General features: G+C 38.9%; 1 pseudogene; it reads right to left on the bottom strand.

Moving 5' to 3' along the window:
* LOC122814284 overlaps nt 1-20,536 on the bottom strand; it is a 1,664,844-nt pseudogene that overhangs the window by 541,860 nt on the left and 1,102,448 nt on the right.

Here is a 20,536-nt window from a genome sequence, read left to right as displayed (position 1 = left end):
AGTGGTCTGGTCTGTTCCTTATCTGAAAAAGAGTTCAACTGCAAAACAGTTTTATTTGTTAACAGCTTCCTCATGTAATTAGCTAATGAGCTGTCAGCCTCTAGTTCTGCAGGCATGAGAGCTTTCCACTGTGGCACATAATATGCTCTTCCAAATATCACTTCAAAGGGAGTCAAACCCTTTACATTTGGAACTGTTCTCATGCTCAGCAGTGCCAAAGGCAAACAGCAAATCCAATTCTTCTGTGTTTCATTTATTAACTTTCTCAACTTGCTTTTCAAAATTCCATTGTACCTTTCCACCAGTCCTGCAGACTGTGGGTGGTAAGCACAATGATTCTTCAAGGAGATCCCAAAGAATCTCCCAAGTTGCTGAATCGTCTGATTAACAAAGTGTGTCCCATTGTCACTATAGATTCTTTCCGGTATGCCAAATCTAGGAATTATTTCTTTTATTAGGGCTTTTGCTACTGTTGCTGCATCCGGATTTTTAGTAGGAAAAACTTCTACCCATTTGGAAAACATGTCTATAATCACTAAACAGTATTTTTTCCCTTCACATTTGCTCAGTTTTATGAAATCCATACAGATAGTATGGAACGGATATGGTGGTATAGGAAAACTCCCTTGCTTGGGTTTGAATGCTCCTTGTGCATGATGTTTGTTACAAATATGACATGCTGCACAAAATTTTTGTGTAAAGTTCGTGAATCCATATGTTTGGAATATTCGATTTACTAACTGTACCATCCCCCCTGTTGAGACATGGCTCTGCCCATGGCTCAACAAAGCTGCATATCTAAATAAATTAGACGGCAATATTGGCTTTTTCTCCTTGGAGATGTACAGTCCATTTTCAAGGATTGCACCTCGTCTCTCCCATTTCTGTTTCTCAGCTTTTGTAGTTAATGTCTGCATTGTTTTCAACATTTCTAAATCTAAAATCTCAGAGGGTTGTAATTCCTCATTCAAAAGTAAAGTTTCTGAGTCTGAGGCTGCTTGCTTTGCAGCTGCATCAGCTCGTGCATTACATTTTGAAATCTTATCCTGTTGTTTTGTATGAGCTACACATTTACAAATAGCTACTTTGATAGGTAACTGAATAGAATTTAATAAATTCAAAATAAGTTGCGCATGATTAATCGGTTTGCCAGTAGATGTTATCATTCCCCTATTTTTCCATTGCTGCGCAAAAACATGCACTGTAGAGAAAGCATACTGACTGTCAGTATATATGTTCACACATTTGTCTTTCGCTAGAGTGCAAGCCCATGTTAAGGCTATCAATTCTGCTGTTTGAGCAGACATGTTACGCTGTAAGGGTTGGGCTTCTAAAATCTCTGTATCTGTGACTACTGCATATCCTACTAGATTTTTCCCTGTAGGACCCTTCCTGCATGAACCGTCCACATAAAATGTCACCTCGGCATCATCCAAGGGCATATCAGTGAGGTCTTGTCTGGGCAAAGTTATTTGCTCAATTTCCTGCAGGCAGCTGTGTGGTGTGCCATCCACAGGAGTTGGAAGTAACGTTGATGGATTTAATGTTGTACAATGTTCAATTACCATATGAGGTTGGCTCAGCAGTATGGTCATACAAGAAAGATGTCTAGCAGGAGATAGATATGCTATTTTTTCTTGCAGTAAAATTATCACGACTGCATGAGGTACTCTCAATGTGAGAGGGTGGAATAACACCACTGAGGCCGAAGCCTGAACTGCCATTGCAGCTGCGACTACTGCTTGCACACAGTGTGGCAATGATCGTGCCACTGGATCTAACTGTGATGAATAGTAAGCTATGGGGCGTTGCTTACTCCCATGCTGTTGCGTCAGAACTGACGTCATGTATCCCTGTTTACAATCTACGGTTTGAAAAAAATCTTTTGTTATAATTTGGAAGTCCTAAAACTAATGATGAAGCTATCAATTGTTTTAGTCTGCAGAAAGCTGTTTCTGCTTCAGGTGTCCATTGTAATACATCTTGTGCTGCCATTGGTGTTTTATATATTAAATCAGCCAATGGAGCAGATTCTAAGGCATAGTTTGATATCCAACTCAGACAAAAATTAGTCGTTCCCAAGAAGGACATCATTTCCTTCTTGGTTGTTGGTTTGGGTGCCTGCAAAATCGCTGTTTTTCTGTCTTCATCTAGTATTCTACCTTCATTGGATATCACATATCCTAGGTATCTAACCTGTTTTTTCCAAAGTTGTAACTTACTTTTGTTTACTTTGTGTCCTTGTGTTGCTAAAAATTTCAATAATGCTATTGTATCTTCCCTGCATTGCTGTTGGGTAGGGGCTGCTAGCAAGATGTCATCTACATAAAGCAGAATCTGACTACCTCCTGGTGGAGTAAATCTTGCCAGGTTGCTAGCTATTTCTTGTGCAAATATCGTTGGACTTTCACAATATCCCTGCGGTAGCCGAGTATAGGTATATCTTTTACCTTGAAATGTAAATGCAAACCAATACTGGCTATCAGGATGTATAGGTATTGAAAAGAAAGCATTGCTTATATCTACCACAGTAAAATATTTTTGTTGTGGCTTCAAATCGTTCAACAAGGTGTGTGGGTCTGGCACCGTGGGTGCTCTGGGTATTATTGCATTGTTTACGGCTTGTAAATCCTGTACCATCTGCCATTCCCCATTTGCTTTTTTAACAGGAAATAGAGGGGTGTTACATGGTGAATCCAGAGATTCTACCAGTACTCCTTCCTTGAGTAATGCTGCTATTATAGGCTTAATTCCTTGCTCTGCATCTTTCCTCAAGGGGTATTGTCTTTTTTGTGGTCTAAATGCTGATTTTGGTGTAATGATTACTGGTCCTGCTGTTCGAATAAGTCCTACATCTGATTTACCTGTTGACCAAAGAATGTTTGGTATATCGCACAAGGCTTTTTCTTCTTCTTCTAACAAGAATGCTAATCAGCTGTCTGCACTGGTTTGTAAGTGTACAGCTGGTCATGTCTGTGTTAGCCAATTCAATTTCTGTTTCTGTACTCCCTGTTCTGATAATTCTAAATCAGTTTGTTTTTCCCATTTTGTTACTTTTTCTCCTAAATCTGCCCATCTCACATCTTTGCTCTTTGTCAAGCTGACATGTGTCAGTCTATTAGATTTGTACAGTTTCATGAATTCCTGAGGTAGTGAACAGCTTACTACACTGTTTCCCTCAGTATCCCAATATAAGGTTCGTAACACTAATCTGTTAGCAGGATTTTTGAACAATTCTTGCTTATATTCCTTATCCAGTCCTGGCATACCGCAGTAGTATAGAGTACAATGTAACAAATGCTGTTGGTCAGTGTCAATGGAGGGGACCTTACTGATGGCTACATTCATCAGTTCCTCTGTTACTGCCCCTGGATCTGTCGTAACTAGATCCTGGCTGTACCAGTAAAACGTTTCTCCCTCCGATCGCACCACAAAAGTATCCATTTGTCTTTGTGCTTCCATACCCTGCATAGTAGGAACTACTGCTATGCCAAATATCTGCATAAGGTCTCTTCCTAGTAAGCTTACTGGACATTTTGCAGAAACTACAATTTTACTTTTCTGAGTCATACCTGAAACAGGGTCAGTTATTGCTATATCATGGGAGAGTGGCTCCCTATATAGCTGTCCATTTGCTGCTTTCACTAATATATAGTCAGGTGATTCAGAGTGTTCTGGTAACTTTGAATTGTGTATCAAAGTTCGTGACGCTCCTGAGTCACACAAGAATTTCACTTCCCTTCCTTCCACCAGAAGTGTAACTTCCGGTTTTGTATCTGCTAAATAGAGCTCCAAGCTCAGTAATGCTAAATCTAAAATTTCACTTTCTTCATCCTCTATATCTGCTTGCACTTCCTCTGTTCCTTCCACTACATTTACATTTGTCCTTTGTTTGTTAGACTTTCCTGATGATTTTTGATTGTCATCACTATCATATAGTCAGTCCTCATCACCTTTATCTTCTGTAGTCGCCTTTTTATTTAGCCTGCAATCCCTTGCTAAATGTCCTTTCTTACCGCACTTAAAGCACTCACCTTTCTTTTTTCTCTCTTCAAAATCCTCTGACCTTTTGTCAGATTGTTTATTACCCTGGGCGTTTTTTTTACCCTTTTTATTTGATTGTACTACAAAGACCTCTGCTCCGTCTTCAGCTGTGAAGACCTGTGTCTTCTTTTTCTTTTTACTATTAAAGTGTCTTTCAGCATGTCTAGCATACTCAAGCAAGGCTTGTAGCCTGCTTGTTCGATGATCTATCATATGCTTTGTAATAAAGCTACTGATAGGTGCAATGCAACCTTTCAAAAATGCATTTTTCAGTTGCTGTTCATATGAGCTATCATTTGTCTGACTTTCAGGAATAGTCATACCACTATGGTTATTGAAACATTCCAATAATCTACCATAGTACCCATCTACAGTTTCATTATCTTGTATGCATTGGTTAATGCAAGTCCAATCTGCTCTAGGTTTCCATTTTTCAGAGATTCGGTCTGTAAGACCTTTCACTCTGGTATCTAATTCTGCGTCACTATGTGGGAGTGGTTTAAGCTCTGCATTACGAGAGTTCCAGGTGCCACAAATCATGTGCCAGTCTGGACCCACAATCTGTCTAGCTACCCTTTCTACTTCTTCCCCATTCAAGTGGTAACTTAGTCTCATACCTCGTAAATCTTGTATAAACTTTTTGTAATTAATTTTCGGATGAGGGATTCCCTCTGTAGCTTTCTGAATGTCTTCCGGTGTCCATGGTCTATATACTAGGAGAGTTGGGTCTTGCCCTTCCTGCCCTGCCTGAGGATTTGGTACCTCAATTAGTGGACAAATTTCTTCTTCACTCACTTCTAGCGTGTCTCTCCCTATTTGATATAAATCTGTGTCCCTAAGTATTTTACGTGTCCAGGACCTAGTTTCAATAGGTTCTCTAACAAATGGTTTTAATGTTCCTGCAACTTCAGGATAACGTGGAGGTGGACTAGCCTGTCCTTTTGCTTCATATCCTGAAAAAGGCATTGGAGGGGGCGGAGGGGGAGGGGCCGTTGCTATTACTGTATTATTATCCTCTTTGTCTAAAAATGTTTTTGCATTTTTAATTTTCTGTTCCCTTCGGTTTACTTCCTCAATCCACCTATGTGCCTGAGGAATGCCTAATCGCCATTGTTTTTTTGCCTGACCTTCTGCGTCAGATTTAAGTTGTTTTAAAAGTTTAACTAACGAAATTTTATTTAATTTACCATCAAATTCGTATTTATTAACCCATTTTGTATAATACCTTACGTTATCTGCGCATTGTAATTGCATATATTTTGCATCATCAGTTAGGGGTGGATCTCGCGATTTTTTTAGTGCACTGATTTCCCATCTTAAAAGCAAAATGTTATGTAACCCTTTTTACCATGTGGTATCTTAGTTCCTTACACAGTTTATCTAGAATAACTGCCTACCTTATTCTGTTTCCCTGATCTCTGACAAAATATACAGTAATTTCCTTTTGTCCCTGATCTGTACAACAAATCTATGACAATAACATTTACTGTAACCTAGTTCCTGATTTAAAACAGAAAAAAGGCAAATCTTCCTACCTGAGCCTCCTGGGTCACCTGGTTCGAGACCGCTTTTCGGCCACAGATCAGAAAAGTGGCCAGCTTCTCAAAACGACAATTCAGTCGGAGGTCTTTGTGTTTCAAGAAGAACCATTTCGGTAGCTTCTCCTGCGCAGTATTCGACCACCGGTACACTCTGATCTGTAGCTGTCGAGGGTTTCCGGTCAAACGGAGGACCAAACTGTTAAATAAAAATAAACGATTACAACACAGGAGGCTCAGATGCATAAAAACTTTACTAGTGTACAACAGGAGGCAAAAAAACATACAATACAAATACAGAGTTTTGTCTGGCATTATACAGGAAATGTACTATATTTTATAGTCATACATTCAAGCTGTGCCCACTTCACTGACGTGGTCAGTCACAGGGCACCTACATCACTATGGTCTACAATATTCTATTCATAAGAAAAAGCTGATGTTATACTTTTTAAAAGTTTTCCCATGAGAATAATACAGCCTTGCAAAGCACCTGGTCAGTTATAATGTCTTTCTGTAAATGTTATTCTTTCAAGGTTTCAGTCCTGCTCAAATACAATAGTCAGTTCAGTCTTGTAATACACTTCTTTGTTCTCCTTGCAACATTACTTTTAGCAGCTGTGCTTTATCTCTGATAATATTCACAAGGCCGACCATCTCAACGGAAGAAAGATTTTCAATGCTTTATACATTCATTTTCCTGACCCAGCAGATAATCATTAGTGAAAAACATAAACTTGCTGAGCTGGCTACTGCCAGGGTCAGAGTTCAAACACACTGCAGCTCCAAAGCTTCAAGCAATTACATGTAAAATCATTCTTACTGCCATATTGTAAAATAGAATAAAATGCATTACATACTATTTGCTTTTAAACTAGCACTTTATATATGTCTAAATACATATTTTTCTAACACTATGCAATGTGGACTTAGACTTATGAGTCTCACCAATCACTAGTACAAATGATGGATAATGCTGTAACTTAAAATATTTAAATGAATTCTTTCTATACAGAGATATTGTCAGAGTATATATAATATTGTTACAATGCCAGTAGAGTATACATAAGCAAAATGTTTTGCATTCCTGCAAGAGAACATGCATTTAGCTGGGGTGTTTCAATCTTTGTCTGTCTTTCTTGATGGATATGTGTGTGTGTGCACATGTGCACGTGTGTGTTTGGGCAGGTATGTATAAAACTGGGAGGGCATATGTGTCTTACATGAAATGTATCACACTTCAGGTTTAGTAAATAATTTCATAATGAGTAGTGAAAACATGAGTCACAAACTAGTTTCAATAACCAAATATAGTCCATATATCAAGTAAACCAGACCACTTATATTGCATTTTTTCACTTTTTGTTCTTCATTCATGTTGTGACAAAGGGGGATACTGCCAGCACAGCTTTCTGGAATTTTGTAAATAATAAATATGTCATTTGTGAATATCAATGTGATTTATATAAGATGCTTGTGTCACAACTGTATTAGAACTGTGTGTCATGTGTATGTCAGACTGCTCTGTACAGGTGTTTGTGTTAAAAAGGCATTTTATAAAGTGCTTGTACTTAATATGTAGCCACAGTGTGCCCTGCTGGAGGAGAATAGAAATGTACATGCACTATCGTAACTGTTTAAATGTATATATTTTAACAGTGGAAACTGGAATAGAGGAGCTTAATGTCAGAAAAATAGCTGAAATGAAACTACTTTATGGTAGTTACAGACACAATGCCTGTGCTGAGAAGCTTTCTGTATTGTCTTTTTTAGGAGTGAACTAATTACTACAATTGTTTTATGACTTCCAGCTTCTGCCAATGATCTGAGGTCTATGTATTTTCATGGGTAGATGCTAAATACTGTTAGCTTCCAGCAGTGGGGGTTTCACCTGGGATAGAGTCAGATGGTAAGAAATTATGTCATTCTTCAAGCTATCCCAGCAGTAATATTTGAGATATTAATTTAATAAGTCTCTTAGAGATACTTAGCATTCTGTATTCTGTCTTGGACCTGACAACAACTAGAAGATCCAGTCACCACATCTGCCTTGCTCTTAAGTAAGTTAACTAGGGTATAGTAACTCTCTTAGATACAGTCAGGAATATAGTAAAGCATAGTTTAGATAATTTTATTTATTTATTTGAGACTGTCCTGCAATGTTGTTTTAAATATTTCCTGTGGTATTGAACTCCAATGTTACTGTAAATATATATTTAGTATTGTTTTGTTCTTTTATTATTTATTACTATTTACATTTAAACCTTTCATTGTGGCTGATCTGTCTAGAGATATTTAAGTTTTGAGAGTAGTTGCATATTTATTTGGTGACACTGTATGGGATCACTCCTAATAGCCTTGCTCTTGGTCAAACTACAATTTGTATTAATATTACACAGTAAGATTGGACACCCTTTGTTAAGGGCCTTAAAGTAGCTGATAAGGAGTTTGCTGGTGGCAGTGATAACTATCTTATAGTCTGGGAAAAAGGGGGCATAGCTAATAAACCTGTGCCAACCTTTCCCAGGTGTGTGTGTGTGTGTGTGTGTGTGTGTGTGTGTGTGTGTGTGTGTGTGTGTGTGTGTGTGTGCATAAATCCAACCCTAAACAGTATGTATGTCAGCTATTTGGGCAGGGATACAAAGCACTGGTTGGACATACAGGGTGCTGGAGGTCATGGCTTGGCCACTCAGCTGAGATCTCAACTCGATAGCTGTGCCAGTGGGGAGTCTTATTGGAGATCTGGAGAAAGAGGGAGAAACTAGCTCAAGACTGACTATGGTCTCTTTGTGCTCTTAAGGGAAATTGCACTTGATGCAGAGAGCTACATCTGGTAACACTTTGTGTGTAGCTTGTCATCCTGTCAGTGTATGTCCCACACCATTGTCATTGGTGAGGATTGAGGCTCCTTGATTACTGGTTCAGTGCTGGGTCATCACACATGGATTTTAATTTTTTTGTTCTATTTCTACTGGGGCTACTTTAGATCAGCAATATTGTCCTGGATATTGTGTGGACTGAGTGCGTCATGTGTAATGTTACATTTTACAGTTTTTTACACTGTAGTGAATGGAAAATTTGGTCTAAAGTGCCACTATTTGTATGCATGTATACATTTATTTATATATTTGGAGCATTTCCTCCCTGGGCCTCCTCTGAAAATTGGTTTGTTCCAAGTCGTACTTTCCCAGTAAATAAATAAAATATTTGTCTGTTTGTTTTAATTTTACTTATTTTCATTAAATTAAATGTAGATTCAGATTTAGGGGAACTGTCCAACATGCAGTACTGACTTTTTAGGGTGGTGTCTTTGTCTATGTTTTGTGTATGTTATATGTAAACTCTTAATTTAGACTTTAGGGAGTAGTATAAATATGGAAGGTTTGCCACCTCTGTTGACATACAGAGATAAAGCTTTGACTATAACTGAAGTGAAATAAGTTAATTTCATGGCCCTGGCATTTGCAGGGGTTGATGAAGAGGGGAGGAGTGATGAAGTACTGCAAAACACCTGTTATCATTTGCTTTATGCTTTAGATTCATCTAGTTCATGACACTCATGTCTTATTGTCTGCTTAGGATTTTCTTTGTGTCCCCTTGTTTTTTTTATGTCCCAATCTTCCATGTTCCACCTCAGTTAACAAAAATAACTAAACAAATACATTTTGTTACATTATATATATGTTCATCCTATTAAACATGCCAGTAATTTAAAAGACAATGTACTCATGTACCTTTCACAAAAATTATATGGACTGAAACGAGTCTTACAGCCAGTCTTAAAATAGTTAGCATGAACAGTGTAAGGATGCATATTTTAACAAGATTGTTGAAGACTGCAATGCGGGGCACTAATATCCCCTCACTCACTGATACTAAACTCCAGCATTGTAGTATGAAATGTGTATATACTTATTTACCAAAAAAATGTCTACAGCTAGATGCAAAAAAGTGCAGTACAAAATCCGGCATAAAAGTTGTTCCCAACTCATGCATTATAATTGGTACTCTCTTCAGACAAATGTGTGGCCATATGAGACCCAGGTGCTTATGTGACCAACTCTTTCATTTGATGATCATGTTTTCACCACCATTAAGACATCCTTCTTTCGAGCCAATTAAATTTATAAGAGAAAATTATCATCATTATCAACCCTAACAAAACTAAACCACTCATCTTCCAACCCACCAAACATACTTAAAACAACTCTCACTTTAACATCACAGCAAAAGACAACACCACTATACACCCAACAGAACACACCAAATTGCTAGGAGTGTAAATAGACAATAAACTAAAATTTGACATTCACATATCCATGACCATAAAAAAAGTCCACAAAAAACTGGGAGTGTTATACAGAAATAAGCAACTTTCACCAAAGCAGCAAAGATTTCAGTAGCAAATTCCCACCTTATGTCCACCCTACTTTATGTCTCTCCAATATATACCAACCTAAGGTAATGCAATCTAAACAAGCTAGAGTCCTGCTACAACAAAATTGCCAAATTCGCCACAGAGGCATCCTACCATAGTCACCACTGTCTCTCACTTGCTGAACTGGGCTGGCTTGAACTCCGTCACCTCCTTCAATGGTATCAACTCTTACTCGTCCACAAACTAGTAAACTATCCAGAATCTTCTCCAACCCTATCGCACCACCAGACCACTAAGATCCAGCAACAAAAATCACTTGAAGATCACTAAAGCCAATACCTCTGCTGGTGAAGCACTATTCTCTTGCACCATAGCCAATTTATGGAACTCCCTCCCACCCACAATTACCTCCCTACCATCATGCACCCACTTTAAAACTTTACTAAAAATGCACCTAAAACATGCTGGCTATGCCCTTGCAACTCCCACTCTAATATCACCCACTCCATGCAACACCCACTCTAATATCACCCACTCCATCCAACCACTATCTTTATTTCCACCCCACTAACTACCTTGATTATAGCAAGCTCGGATGCTCATAAGCCTACTACTTATTATACAGCAGGAACTTGTTATTGTAACAATTGTTAATGTCTGTTATGTACTTCACAGATGAAGATACTAGTTGTCTACTGATGTACTATGTTCTTCATCTGTAACTATGTTTGTAATTAATTGCTATGTTAATCAAATTGTTAATTGCTATGTAAATCCAGTGTAACTACTGCCTGTATATTTTAACTGTGGAGCTTTTCTCCCTGGGCCTCCACTGAAAATGGACCTACATCCAGTTCGACACTCCTGGTCAACAAATGTAAATAAATAAATAAATAAATAAATAAATAAATAAATAATAATAAATAAATAAATCATAATCCATGGAGTCATCAAACTTCTACATTCTTACCTTATTAGATCCATCACTGAATACAGAACTCCCTTGGATATGTACAAATACAAGCATATTGCTAAACTGCAAAGATCCCAAACATTTCTGTCCAAGAAAATTAAAGGCCATGAGTCTTTCCCAAGATATTAGGACAAACTTCATCACATTTTGAAGTCTATTATTTTCTCTGAGGTGACCCATGTTTCACTTTTTGAGCCATGAAAAACCTAGTACTATTCAACGTCCTATTTCATTGAAAACTAGTGTCCCTGCAGTCACACATAGGGTAGTAAATCTGCACCTTCAAATAAACAATACTTACTGTAGGGATAGGTTCCATATTCAGTTACGAGTAAAGGTCAAACAAAGTAATTCCTTAGCTACCTTTGAGGTAAGTCTTTGATTGTATAGGTAAGCACATATTCAGACCAGAGTTATCATGTATGGCCTGTTTGATTCAGGAGATGAGCACTGCTAATTGCTTGAGAAGGGTGACAAGAAGTTTTAAGTACCTATATATCTATGCATCTTATAGTCTGGTGATCACTTGCCTGGTGTCCTCTGCCCCTGTGTTCCATAGACATAGAATATGTCATTTTAATAAATGGCCACATGCCTGTCACATAAAGTTTCCCAGAAAAAAGTATTAATTTAGTGATATGTACAAAATGAAATTAATTACAAGTACATAAATTACCAAGGTTGTGTATGTCTTAGATGAAACAAAAGAATAATGGAAATCATAAATAATAAACCTACATGACATTATCCTTTGATTTCTGTTACTGATATTCTTAGAAGGAATTGTTGTTTGTCCAATAACAATTTAAAAAGGGTGCAATGTTATAGCATGAAGTTCTTAAAATAATGCCAAAGTTTACTTTTAAGTTTGCCCCAAAGTTTAGATGTCTGGAAGTACCAGTATTTGACTGGGGCTGATCTTCTGCCAGTCCCATGGCCAGGTACTCTAAAGAAGATATATAACAAAAGGTGACAATTGCTTTCTGGAGATAATATAATCGATGAAATGCATTGCAGTGCTCTGCTTGGCTGAGAATATTTGTACTGGCTGCTGATAGAGAAAACTGCCTATACTAGTAACTGAAGCCAGGAAATGAGATAAAGAAACTCTAAATTATTCCTTAGTTAGGCTACGGATCTTCAACAAATTTTAAAAGAAAAAGTCAGGGAATAGTGGTAAAGGTTAAATAAATGCTGGTTTGCAGAGTGAAGGGAGATTACTGAAGGGATGCAGACATCATTGCTCTGGTACACAGGGCACTAACACTGCACCCTGAGTAATCCCTGTAACTCTAATGATCACAAAGAAAAAAGATGAGGATGATTGAGTTACCTCTACAAAGAGGCTGCCCATCAGTGCAGTACCCCAAGATTCTGTGCTGGGACCTCTACTGCTTGGCATCTACTTTTCTGAAGTAAAAGCCAATACCAAAGGGCTCTGGATGTCCACGGTTGCAGATGACTACAAGCTATGAACAGTCATTGAATCCCCAAATGATTTAGCCATCCTGAAGGAAGGTTTGTCTCAAATAAATAACTGATGTCAAAATCATGGTATGAAACTAAATGTCAAAAATGCATTATTGTATCCTTTGAGAAGTCATCTACCCCATAGAACTACCACATTGACACCATGCCCCTAAGAGTTGACCCAGTTGTTTGGGATTAGGGAACTAATGTGGACACTGACCTAACTATTGACCGACATTTGTCTATTGTTGTCAGAATGTCCTTCAGTACTGAACAGCTTATAAGCAAAGTGACTGTGTCTAGTTCTGGGGATGTCATTGTCCCCCTTTACTCATTCTCATTAGGCTAGTCATTGAATATAATGCCCCCTTTGGCTTGTAACTGTCCAGACACATTCAACTGGAACTCCCACACAGATACCTTATTAAAAGGATACAAAGCTTAGACAACATCCCTTAGATGGACCAACTCAAATCTCTGTCACTATATTTGGTATGCTATGCAGAGATACCTTAGCAAAAGAATACAAGACCTAAACAACATGCTCTACATGGACCAACTTAAAGCCCTTCCACTATACTCTGTATTTTGCAAACTGCTAATTGTTGACCTCTATCTGCCATACAAGGTATCCTCTGACCCATTATTGATGGATTTACTGTACATCAGCAAGTCAAAATGGCATCAGAAATGGTCAGTTTAGTGAGCTAAACCTCTTCTAAAACATCAAAAGAATGATTTGGAGGGGCAGGCATATTTTGCAGAGGATACCACAGTTGAGAAACAGACTCCCCATCCACATAAAACAAAGTTAATTTCTGTCAATTTTCAAGTGCAACTTAAATCTACTAATGGATACAGGCAGCTCCTAAATGCTTTATCCCATCCAGGGATCCCTTCAAATTATTTGTGCTATGATTCTGACCATGGAATGGGGGGGGGTCTATATTAAATCAATGGACGCTTAAAAAAGCGAACGCTGATTTACATGAGAAAATGGGAATTATAGATGCCAAGATGGGGCAGTTGGAAGATGACTTGAGGATAATAAAGGAGGTATGGGTAAAAGGAAGAAGGGTTAAGAATGGATTGGTGGGATGCAGAAAGGATAAACATAGCAAATGGAAGAACACTTATGTAAGGGCTACATGTAACTCTTGAACAGATACTATGGACTGTTAATTCTTGCCTATCATTTTAAATGAATATTGACTCATCTAGTGCAGATACACATTCTTAGTTTTAGCACTTAAATTACCTTATTCATGCTCAGCATTTGTTCAGAACTTGTAAGCACTAAATAAGCTACTAATTACTATAGCACTCAATCTTCCTCATTACCTAGAGGAAAACAGTTTTTGTACTTACTTTTCTCACTTTAGTTTTTGTACTTACTTTTCTCACTTGCTTAGAGAAAAACAGCTCTTGTACTCACTTTCCTCACTTATCAAGAGGAAAATAGTTTTTTATTCAGGCATGTCCAAGGGTCATCTCCCAGTGTTCTCTCCTGTCTGTCTGATGAATCTGGGCATCTTGAGGCAATGTAGAAATTGCCTCATGTACACAGACAACTCTCTCTCTCCACCACCCACCACTACACCTGTGAGAGATGCACTTATCTAGCCAAACTGGAGGTAAGCTCTCCAACCAAGACTGAACTTGACAGTCATGAGGAGAAGGTAAACATTTGCACCACACCACACTCATCACATAGTCTCACTAAATCTACACCACCAAAATCCACACATAGTAACACAAAAACATTTGCGGAGGCTCTCAATAATAATCTGTCTAAGCAACAGAGACTTCCAAAACAGAAACGCAAGCAACCTCCATCCCTCAACACAACCCAAATGACACCTAGCCCACAGACTCAGTGTGCCACTCAACCACAGCCAATAAGGCAAAACAACGTACCCAACACACTAGTCATAGTTGACTCTATATTCAGGCACACTGATGCCCCACTCACCAGGCTAAACAAGGAGAAGGTTACTGTCAGCTGCCTGTCAGGTGCCAGGATCCGTCACTCAGGTCACTCCACAACAAGTACAAATATGACTCTGTCATTGTCCATATTGGTGTGAATGACCTGAGATGTACCTCACTGGACTACGTGAAAAGAGTCATGGAAGAGATCTCCAATCTTGTAGCCCAGGCAGGTATGAGTAGCATTCTGCCATCACCCAGAATGATACCACAGTACAAGGACAAAATGATTATCTTCAACAACTGGCTAAGCTTCTGGTGTCATTCTAAGGGGATCCAGTATCTGTCTGCTTGGGATGACATGGTCAACAGACCACAATGCCATCTGTCAGATTCCAGATACTGGCTAAGGCTCTTGCTGCCCCTATAGTGCCTGTTTTAAGCAGGGTTCAAATAACAAATTCACCACCATAACAGGAATAGGCAAGCAAAAACTGAGGGTAATGCTACTCAATGCTAGAAGTCTAAATCTCAAAATGCACTCACTCGAGGCACTCCTTAAAATGGAGAACATTGATATCTGTGCAGTGACTGAGACCTGGTTCAAGGCTCCAGAGAGCACCCCTGCACTACCAGGCTATAACTCATACCTCCATATTCATTAAGGATATCAACACCTCCAGGCTAGTTGCTCAGCATAATGCATCCGTGGTTATCCAAGTGCAACTAACTCTGGGCAAAACTGCAATCCAAATTGTTTTCTTGATGTACTGGAAAATATTAGGGTTCAACCAAACACCCTAATAATGGGCAACTTCAACTACCCCACCATTAATTGGGAAAACTACTCGTGTACCAATTCCTTAGCTCAACGCTTTTTGGAATTCATAAACTCCAATGCCCTAGATAAACTTATCCACACCACCACACACCTGGTCAACTCCTCATGACACCCATGCAGATGGACAAAACTGTTACAACTGCTGAATCCTACACAAATGCACTCTATAAGCACAAAAGGAAGCCAATCTGGTGGTCCCCTGCCATAAACAAACTGTACAACAGAAGGAAGAAACTGTTGCAAAAGAGAATAAAATAAAGCTGAGATCCCTTATAAGATTCTCCAAAGCTAGCTATGAAAACAAAATCACCACTAAATCCAAGGGCAACCTCAAAGCATTCTATAGCTATGTCAAGAATCTAGATGGCAACACCCAGATCTGCTCTGAGTTACAGCACAAAGTCACAAAAATTACAGAACTAACTGATATTGCCAACATCCTGGCAGATACCTGTAATCACAACTATTCAAATAATAACCTTGCATTGGGTTTGTGCCCACTGAATAGTGCACAGCAACACCTATTAGCCTGACGAGCCTGGTCTGCAAGGCCATGGAACATATCATCATGGAACTCATAAACAAAGACATTGGTAACCTTCAAACTCTGGATCCCACCCAGTTCGGGTTTATGAAAGGCAGAACATGCTTACTGAACCTGATCCCCATTCTGGAATTATAGCTGCCAACTGGCTCACTGACAGAATCCAAACTGTAAAAGTTGCAGACTCAATCTGACCCTCAAAAAGTGACAAGTGGAGTACCACAGGGTTCCATCTTGGGACCTCTCTCTCTGGTATCTATCTACTCTGAGTACAGTACAGACACAAGAATGCCTCTGAAGTTCAAGTTCAATGACTGCAACTGCACTAAAGAGCCATAAGTCAGTCCCCAAATGATGACATCATCCAGATAAAGGCCTCACTGAGACAGATGAATAGTGAATGTGTGATAAGAGGCCTTGGGACCCAGGTGGACAGTAGTCTCTCCTTTGATAGTCACATCGCCACAGTAGTCAATAGCCTAGTACCTACCTATGAACCTACGAATATGTATCCTCTACTGCTTTTTATTATAGTGTCTAGAATCTTACTGTTCCTTGTAAATGAATGCATGCCTCTGACCTATAAGACTTAGTAAATGAGCTGCCCAATTTTCTTAAGAAAATATCTTTGCATAACAAATACTATTAAGTATTGCCTTCCAGCATAACTACTTAAATAATTATCTTCTATAGTCTATACAGAGCATCATGCAGTAAGATCCTTTATTAGAAATGAATCAGTCTTTATCTCAAAATGTTGTTCAAGATCAAAATGGTGCGGCTTTAACTCTCCAAATGTAGAAAAATAATTTCTCTAGTTTATATCGGATAACATTCATCAAGTTCTGAGAAGCTTTTTTTCTTCTGGCAAATTCCACTAAAATTATGCAGGAAAGAGCCAGAAGCACAATATGACATAATATGTTCTACAAAACAAGTATGAAGCACTTGTGGTTTTGTCATTTTTTAGAAGTGGAACCAAGCCACACAGAATGTCCCACAGAATCAAAAATAAAGTGCCCATGTTTTTAGCATTAGCAGAAATAGAGCAAAGAAGAGAAAGAGCTATTGTAATCCAAGTAAAAAAGTAAAAGGAAGTGACATAACTGTTGAACAACTCCCTGGCTGGAGCACTGTTTTTGACAATGGTGATCTATTTCTGGACATGGATGTTGACAGCCAAGACAGACAGTATTGACAATGAAACCAAGTGTCTAGTATCAACTCTTGCCTCCCTGAGCATGGTTGGGTAGTGTAGACCATAGCAGTGACAAATGAGAGGCGAGAGTTACCATCATGTATACTGATGCCATAATCATAAAGGGCATGGAGAACATCTTGCACATGACCTTACTGTAAAACTTCATACTCCAAGTCCATGCCTGATTCTCAGGTCTGCTACACATAGCCATTGCCTATACAAGCTTCTCAATCATGGCATTGCATATAAGTTTGCTTATTTTAAGTCATTTCATTTTATGCTTACATTAGCCAATGTTTGCAGAGACTTGCTTGTTACAGAAGTTTATTTGTTTATGTTTGATTGATGCTACTTCAGGAAGTCCTTACATTAAGTAATGCTCGAGAAAGACATCACAATAAATGGAGAGCAATCATAAGCAATTAATTTTGTGCTAGTTTAGGAGGAAATATCAATATATAAATAACCTACCAGTCATGCCTGCCAGCTGTTCAAGTTCCTTAGCAGCTTGTGGCCCTAGTGAAATAGTATGAATAATGGAACCACTGTCCTTTACTTCTGTAAAACAACTTCGTATACCACTGTCTTCTCCAGCAGCCATGAACACAATTTCCTTTCCACTTGTTCCTCCATTAACTTGCTTGAGAACCTGCATGCATGAATTTTTTTATTAATGATTAATTATGCAGTGGTTAATTGCCATTTTAATAGCATCACTTTGCAGACAATATAAACATAATCAAGTCAGAAGTAAAAATTTGACAACAAAAATACCATTTACAATGGATTGACTATTCAGTTTCTGAATGAAGCTTTCAACAAATAACATTTTCTTTTGCAGAGCTAGTGTAAAAATGAGATGAACTAATAACTGTTGATATTAAAATCAGATCGCTGAGTAGTAGTTTAGATAAGTATTTCAAATTTCCTAATTTTGCTGCACTTCTATTTTATTTAAACTGAATTTTCTTTTGACTTTTTACCAAGTTCTGTGTTACATAATTTTTTGATGATGGAAAGAGACATTAAACTTATCTCATCTTCACTTTTACATGTCTTAGCATTTGTCCCCCTACCATCCCTGATGTCCCCCTTATCCTTTGCCTACCTGTCCCACACACTCTTGAATGCCTCACTGAAATCATCTCTATCATCTGTTCCAATAGTTCATTCCATGGTTCCATAACCTTGTCTGTGAAAAAGCACTTTTGGGGATAAGTAGTCCCTACAATCTATGGACTATCCTCCGCCCACTGCCTCCAGTTCTGTCCTTACCATTTAGAATGACCACTTCACATCTCTCTCACATGATCTTGTGCATTAACACCATGTTCTCCTCTACCCCGTCATTTATTAAGGTTTCAAATGACAATAATTCTAGCTCCCCTAGTCTCTGGTCATATTCTTTCCTAGTCAACCCATCTATCTTTCTGATACTTTCCCTTTGAATTCCTTATATCATGTCTTATTATTCTCACTAATTCTTTACATCAGAGTTGTTGTGGTCCAAGTGCAGTACTTTGCATTTGTTTACACTGCACCTGAACTGCCATCAACCTGGCCAAGTGTTCAGTCTAACCATATCTTTCAATAAACATTTCTTCTTCTTCCTGCACAGCTGCACATATTTTTGTCTTATCTGTTCTGCATTCCTTCAAATATGACTGAGACAAATACACTGAAGAGTACCAGACCCAGGAAAGGGCATTGTGGTGCTGCAGTAATCACTCTCTACCTGCAGGCATTGATCTCTCACCAAGAACTCTTGACATCCTACCATTAAGCCATGAGGCTATCCAGTTCCTCAACCTTTGTTCTATCCCTTATCCCAATTCCATTTTTTTTGTCAGCCTCCTGTATGGGATAGTGTCAAAGGCCTTGCATAAGTCCAGGTGGACTACATCTATTACTACTTGCCTGTCACATTCACCTGCAGCCCAACCACAAAAGTCGAGAAAGTTTGATTGGCTGCCCCATTTGACCTTTATTTGCTGTATTGGAGACTGTTATCCTCTTGAAATGTTGCTAGCCTTCCGTCAGGATTTTCTCCATAATATTCCCTTACTCTGTCATTAACTTGAGTCCTGTATTTTCCTGTTTTTTTCTTCTCTTCTCTCCTTGCATAAGGGTAATAAAATTACTGTGCTCCTGTCCTCTGACAATTCCAGTGATATGTTGAAGATATCTATCAGGGATTTGGCAACAAACTGGACAAATTTCTGAAAATTCTGATAATTACCACATCCAGTCCTTGTGCTTTATCCTCCCTGAGAGGAGTCAATTTCCTCTGAATGCTTCATCCTCTGTTTTGCTGTCTCCCACCGTTCTCCCCATTCATCTCTACCTCTCACACATCATAGCGCCCTCTCCATGACTTCCTTTTCGAATATTGAAGAAAATTATTCAATCAACATCTTTACTTTTTCATAGCCCTCTGTGATCTCCATTCATTCTTTGCTCATGTTGGACACTCACTGTCATCTATATCTGCCCACCCCTCCTGGCATCCTGCAGCTTATCATCCTTTTCATAGATGGATTTTTCTCTTTCCCTTAACTATACTCTGTCTACCCTACTTGCTTGTACTGATGTTGTATTCTCTTGTCCTCTGCCTTTTTCCCATCTAACTTTTCCCATCCCATCCTGTTTGCAGGCCTCCTCTTATCTCCTCTCCACTCTCTACTTTCATGCCTGACTATCAGCTCCACTAATATGTCTAGATACATTTTTTCTACTAGGAGCTTCCCGCTCTCATGCAGACACAACATACTGTGTTGTGCCAAACAATAGCTCTCCATCGCTCTTTTTGTGCAGCACACGCTACTCCTTTCATGTGCCATTTTTGAACCCCTAACTTTTGTTCATTTAGTTTTATTTTTTTTCATACATTTTTAACTTATCTAGGCCATTTCTGTTCTTGTAGGGCATGGTTAGGAACTAGGTTTGCAATTTTGAAAGTAAGATTACAAGGGTGGGGGTTAATACTGTAGATTCTGTACTGCGTCCTCAATGGATGAGAAGATATGTTAAGGACAAACTGAAGTGTAATTAGTTTAATGGGATGGTCTTCTCAATTTAATCTAGTACAAACTGATGAAATAAGACTGACAGGATTCGAAAGTCAACTTTACATAATCTGCAGGCACTGAATTTAAGAACACATCAGGGATATGGTGGGGAAATCAAAATGGTCATAAAGCAGCCTTATGTGGCAGCTATCACAAACAGTAATTTATAGAATGATTATTTTAGTGATTTATATGGACCAACAACCCATGGAAGAAGATATTCCCCCGGATACATGAAGCTCGGCGCAAGGCTGGCATAAGGCTTGTGCCGGCCGTACAGCGTACAACTGGCGTAGCAGTGCCACATGCATAGTAATGAGTGCGTGCCACAACCACAACCGTGTGCATAGGGCACGTGCGTGAGCCCAGGGAGCCCAAGTAGGATGCGCCCGTAGGCGTGGCCAAGCCGGCATGCGATGAGCAACCTAAAGTGCTGACTGTCACAGGCCGCCTGCAATAGTAACCGCACCAACCAGTGTCCATGGAAAATGAAACGTATGCAGAGTACGCAACATAGTACCCGTCCACACAAAATGGAGAACCAAACATA

The sequence above is a fragment of the Protopterus annectens genome, chromosome 10.part0, assembly GCF_019279795.1.
Source record: "Protopterus annectens isolate FY-2018-M chromosome 10.part0, PAN1.0, whole genome shotgun sequence".
NCBI lineage: Eukaryota > Metazoa > Chordata > Ceratodontiformes > Protopteridae > Protopterus > Protopterus annectens.
The sequence above is the reverse complement of the archived record's forward strand: the minus strand, read 5'-3'. Positions and strand labels throughout refer to the sequence as shown.